A 6,000-nucleotide genomic window follows, 5' to 3' on the forward strand; every position below is an offset into this window, starting at 1 on the left:
CACCACTTTAAAAGGTGTCTCTTTGCTCAGTTAGCAGGGGTAACTGCAATTGAAATCGGTTGCAAACCTTGATGATGTTCTTAGGCTCGTGGCCCAAAGTTGTGGTGAAAAGCTCTGCTCCCAGAGTTAGGGAGGCCGGAGCCCAGCATCCAGAGAAGGATGGGGAGTTAGTTTGACAGGAGTGTCAACTTCATTCACATGGGGAGTGCTGCCTTGTGCCAGCCCCTCGTAGGCTCTTGCACACCTCCCCTTCCTCCTCCATGGGGCTGGTGCAAGACAGCTCCCCCACAGACTGTGTTCAAGTTCAGACCTGCCAATCTGGGGGGGAGCCATGTGCTGGAAAGCCAGACTCTTTTTGAAATGTTGCATGACTGCATGTTAATGTGCATTGAGAAAGGGCTCCCCCACCCCTACCCACCCCACACACCAGTTGCAGTGCAGCACCTTATTCAGAATGGTTATGAGCAGGTAATGAGCAACCAGGGCATGCGGGCGCACGTGTGCATACACGGGTGCCAGTGGGGAGGGGAAGAAAGTCCTACAGATCTTCCAAGCTGCTGAATGGCCACAATGCAGAGCTTAACAAACTCTTCAACAAGAGATTAACAAGCTCTTTAACAAGAGCTTTCCCCCATTTAAATTGGGGTGGTGGTGGTGGTGTTTGACCATAAAAGCACTCCTGCAGGAAGGCACTTTTCTACGCCCAGCAGGACAACTCCACCATCAACTAGTTCCAACTCAGTCTGCAATCCTAAACTAGAAGTAAATCCAGCTGTACTCCATGGGAACCACGTCTGGGAAAACATGCGTTCCCCTGTCTCCGCTCGCTTGCAGCCAGAAGAAGCCCCCAGTGTGACCCTCACTTCTGTCAGCAACTCACTAGGGAGCCTTCAGCAAGCCAGTTTCCCATGGCATCCCCTCCACCAACCTGCAGTATGGAGATAATGAGTCTTCCTCACAGGGCTGTGGTAAGCATTACAACTTGAATTGACTCCAATTCTGAATTGACTTTAAAAATATAAGGTAAGGGGGGGGGACTTTCTCCTTGGGCACTCCACCCTAGCTGCAGCTGCCGCTGCTCACAAAAAGGGGCAGCAAAACTTGAGGGGGGCCCCCCAAATTTTCTGCTCCTCAAATTTTGCCGCGATGCCTGCTCTGCCTCTCTGTTAACCCACCACTGGATGTAGGTTCCTCAGTCAGACAGAAATCCCATGGCAAGTCCCACTTTGATCATTATGCTAGACTTTCTCAACTGGGAAAAAGAGAGACTCCAGTTCTGACCTAGGGACACACACTTTGCCACAGGACCTTTGACACAGCCAGACCTCCAAGCTCCCCCAGATTGTCAGGAGGGACACCTTCAGGGGGGAAAAGGAGTTTGGGAGAAGTGGCAAAGACTGTTAATTGGGAAGCAGTATTATACGGTCGCCTCCCCTACTAACAAACTGAGCCAAGAGGCACCTTTTCAAAGGGGCGATTCTCTTTATTGAGCAGGGGGAGAGCAACTGGCCCTCTCCATCCCCAGCACAGCATCCCTCCAGTGGCTGTGGCTGGTTTCTTTTTTAGATTGTGAGCCCTTTGGGGACAGAGAGCCGCCTTATTTTTATCTATGTAAAATAAATATTTTTTTTATTTTATCTATGTAAAATATTTTATCTATGTAAAATAAAATATTGGGAAATATTTGCTGAAAAGCGGTATATAGATATTCACCACATTTGGTAGGAGGTCCCCAGTTGAGGTCCCCAGAAGCTGTTGGACTACAACTGCCATGGTCCATTTGTACTTGGGATGGGAGTTGTAGTCCTCTGGGGGACCAAGTCGGAGAATCCCTGCTAGATAGAAGAGCTTGATTATTGTGGCTGAAACCTGGCGGGCTGGGGGATATTCGGGGGCGCGCCCCGCTTCCCTTGAAGTCACCCTTGCTCTCAGGTGCCCACCCCTCAGCGCCCCCCACACACCCCCAGGGTGGCGCCCTCCTGGGCTAGAGGCTCTGGACATTCCTAGGGAAGCTCGGTGAGCCGCACTGGGAGAAGCCCACGAAGCCCTGCCTGAGCCGGGGCTTGCCGCCGGGTGCCCGTCCAGCGCTCGCTCGCTCGCTCTTCGCTCCTTTGCCCGCCGTCGAGTCGCCTTTGCCAACTCTCCTGCCAGCCCCCGAGACGCGCGCGCAGCCCCGTCAGCTTCTTCCCCGAGAACTTCGGGCACTCGCATGCATGTTGGGGGGGGGCGCGAAGGGGAGCAGAACGCGGCCCCGTCCCCACCGCGCGCTGCGCCCCCTTGGCGGGATTCCGCCATCGGGCAAAAAGTTGCCAGCCGGAGTCTGGGGAGGGGGCCGGACCGAAAGCCGGGCGCGCTCCTTCCCGGGGGCGGGGGGCAGACGAGCAGCACCGCAGTCTTAAGGCAGAGTCGCCAGGCAGCTTCTGGGCGCGTGCAGAGCGCCCTGCCCTCGCCTCGGCTGTTGCGCACAGGCTGGCAGTGGCAGCCCGACCTAGAGCGCGATGCGGCGAGCCCCTCGCGCGCAAGTCCCAGCCGGAGTTGCCCGGGCTGGGCGCCCTTTGCGAGGAGGCCGCCTCCCCGCGCCCCGCGTGCCCCGCTCCGCGGGACGAGGAACCCGCGCCGAGCCCCAGCAGCAGCCCGAGCCGGCACTGACCTGGCAGCCGCGCGCCCCGCCACCGGCGCAAGCCCGGCGCTCTCAGCGGCGCATCTCCGCCCGGCGTGTCCTCCTCCTCCTCCTCCTCCTCGCTGCTGCCGCCGCCGCCTCCTTCCCAGCCAGGAGAGCTGCGAGTGGGGAAAGTGTCTGCGCGGAAGAGCCGGGCACGCATGGAGCCGGGCTGGGCTGGGCTGGGCTGCCGCCGCCGCCGCGCCCGCCCCGTCTCCTCCTCCTCCTCCTCCTCGGCTCGCGGCGAAGTGATGCTCCCCCGCCCGCCCGCCCGCCAGCCAGCCAGCCACCCCGCCTGCAGGGCAGAGCCGAGGCGAGTCAGCCTCCTCCTCCTCCTCCTCCTCGGCTTCTTGGCCGCCTTCCCTCCTCCTCCTCCTCCTCCTCCGCCATAGCAACATCATGGCAGGCAGGCTGCCAACCCACTGGGGAGGGCGCGACGACGCGACCCCCACCCGGGCCAGCAGCCGCCGCCGCCGCCCTCCTCCGGGACCAGGCGGGAGGGGTCGCCTCGCGTCTCCTCGTGTGTGCGGGGCGGGGGGGTGGGGAGCGCTCCGGGAGCCCCTGCAGGCCGGCTCGTGCTCCGCCGCTGTCGCCTGCGAATAGAGTCCAGCAGCTGGGGAGGCAGGCCAGGAGCAGGTGCGCGCCAAAGCCGCACCTGGGCCCGACGCAGCCGCGCGCTCTGCGTCGCCGTCGTCCCCCCCTCCCCGCCCGCGGGACTGGACCGACCTTCCTGCCAGCTGTGCCTTCGCAGACGCGGCTTTGGGGAGCGTGGAGGGGGGGGACTCCGGGGGCGTCAATTCCCCTTCCTCCTCTCCTAAAGTTTTGCGCGCGCGCGCACACACACTCACACACCTGCGCCGACACCAAAGTTCCCAGCAAGTTGCTGGTGGCAGAAAGAAAAACTGATTTCCGGACGACGGGGAGAAGAGGGAGCTGCCGCCCGCTCAAAGGAGCTGGTGGACTCCGCTGTGTGTCGCGGGGCGGGCTGGGGGGGCCGTCGCCACAGCTGTGGAAGGAGAAGCTGGAGCGGGGAGGGGAGAGGAGGGGCGACAGTGGCCATGATCCGCAAGGCGTAGTGGTCAGTGTGGGGGGGGCGCGCGCAAGGAGGCCAACTGGGGAGTCCAGCCCTCACTCACCCTGGGTCAGCTCAGTGCCTCTAGAAGGAAACTGCCTGATCCCGAGTCAGACCATTCTTAGCCCGTCCTGTCTATACGTGCACAGCTTCTCCAGCTTTCAGACTGGAGTCGCTCTCGCTCCCTCCCAGTCTTTCCTGGAGATGCAGCCAGGGCTTGATCCATGAAGCTGCTCTTCCCCTGAGCAATGCCACCCCCCCCACCCCGACCCCCGAAGGGGAATCCAATCCTAACGCTCGCATCTAGTCACCCATCCAAATGCAAACCAAGGTGGGCCCTGCTTAGCAAGTGGGGCGAGCCACGTTTGGCTTCCACAAGACCAGCTCAGCCTCACCTGGCCAAGAGCAGGCTTTGCTGTCAGGAATCAAGGCTGTGTATGCCATCTTGGAGGAGCAATGCATGGGACAGAAATATCACCTTGTCTAGATAGCGTCAATGATTTACATAGCTCCGCATCTCAGATACATCTCACGATCTATAGGTAAATATAGCGGACTGGCTGGAGAGGGAAATTAATGAATTTTCATCAAAAAGGGGGTGGGGGTGGTTATTTATCACCAAAATATTAAACTAGCTGGAACTGTTTTTATGTATCATGAAGCAAGTACAGTAAATTAATTTTGATCAAAAGGGGCTGCTTATAAAAATACATTAAAGAATCTGAAATGCTTTTTCGATGTAGCATTCCCCTCTACGACACAGTATATAACAAACTGCTGAATTATTCATTGCCCGTCGAGGAAATTAATTTTGATGGGAGGAGGGGTGGGTGTGGGTGTGTGTACACACACACACACACACACACACACACATGCACACAGAGAAGAACCCAGAATGCATTGACACAAAAGAAGCCTTTTACAATCCCCAGAAAGGAGATCCCAGGTGGTGGATTTGCAGTTTGTTTCTGGTTACCTGGGCAGAAAAATATGTCCTCGCTAGCAGCAGAAAACCTCATTGAACTGGTTGTACTTTATTCCAGAGATAACTCTCCTTTGCAATTCCGACTCCTACTTTAACAGTTAACGAAATTTTGATTTATTGTTATGGAACTGAGCAGCCCAGGTTTCGTCCCCCAGAGGGGGCACTTGGGAAGAATCGCCCAAAGGCTGCTGGCAAAGTGTGGCTGGCAGGAAAGGGGGGGAGGGGGACATAATGAAAAGGAGCCCACCCTGGTGTGTGCTGCGGGGGTGACCTGGAGCGGGGACGGGGGGGGGGGCAGGCAGCTTTGCCCAGGAGGGTCTGGGAAGCCAATTGGCAAAGAGAGCGCCTGTCAGAAGAGTTTCTTTTCTGTTTATCTCCAAGCCACTGTGTTTTGTTTCTCATGCACAATTGCAGTGCAGAGGGACACACACAACTGGCAGCAGCAGCAGCAGGGATGGGCAGATCTGCAGGCAGAAGTGTGGTCACAGAGGCCTTCCTTCCTTTAACTTTGCCCAGTTCCTGCCCATGAAACCTCAGCCCCAAAGATGGAACAAAACGGCCGCTTGCCAGGGACTTGGTTTTTGGCCTGGGATTTGGTTACTGAATTAGTGGGTGGGCGTGCCTCTGGGCATGTGCAGAATTCATGGACCAGCTGCTGCTTATTCCCTCTCCACGTGTTTAGAGACAAGGACGGTGGCAGCTGTGGCAGCTTATACCAGTGACTTACCACACTGTTGCTAAAGTTTGTGCTCTTCTGTGGGGTACTTTCACCACTACTGCAAGATGATATTGCTTTTGCCACTTTGAGAGCACTCAAGTCAAAACCTGTGTCATGATGGTTTGGGCACTTCTCAGTCTTGGGTCATGTGAAATGGAGACTGAGGCTGCCCATGACCATGTGCAAAGTGGCTTTCCCACACTTTGGGGTTTCTTCCAGGCCAGAAGGTCAGGATGGTCTCAGCTAGACTTGCGTGGATAACTTGGAAGAAAACTAGGTGCACTCTGCCAGGTGGTGAAGGAAGTCAGTCACTTCAGGCAGTAAGTGGGGAGTGTCCTTAAATAGAACAGAATGGGAAGCAGACAGGATCTCCTAGCCCATCATGATCCACAAGCCACCTGGAAGGTTGGGGCTGTGGGAATGGGACCACAGCTCAGTGGAAAAGCATCTGCTGGGCATCCAGAAGGTCCCAGGTTCCCTCCCTGACAGCATCTCCAGGTAGGGCTAGGAGAGACTCCTGCCTGTAACCTTGGAGAGCCGCTGCCAGTCAGTGTAGGCAATACTGA

The 6,000-nt window shown here is 57.2% G+C and overlaps 1 protein-coding gene across 1 annotated transcript in view; it reads right to left on the reverse strand.

Moving 5' to 3' along the window:
• CHST8 (carbohydrate sulfotransferase 8) overlaps window positions 1-2,924 on the reverse strand; it is a 337,093-nt gene extending 334,169 nt beyond the window's left edge. Inside the window, exon 1 of the mRNA XM_053270560.1 lies at window positions 2,651-2,924. The gene's annotated coding sequence lies outside the window, so the exon portion shown is untranslated. The remainder of the gene's footprint in view (window positions 1-2,650) is intronic.
• Between the last annotated feature and the right edge of the window lie 3,076 nt (window positions 2,925-6,000).

This window comes from Hemicordylus capensis, chromosome 9, assembly GCF_027244095.1.
Source record: "Hemicordylus capensis ecotype Gifberg chromosome 9, rHemCap1.1.pri, whole genome shotgun sequence".
Lineage (NCBI taxonomy): Eukaryota > Metazoa > Chordata > Lepidosauria > Squamata > Cordylidae > Hemicordylus > Hemicordylus capensis.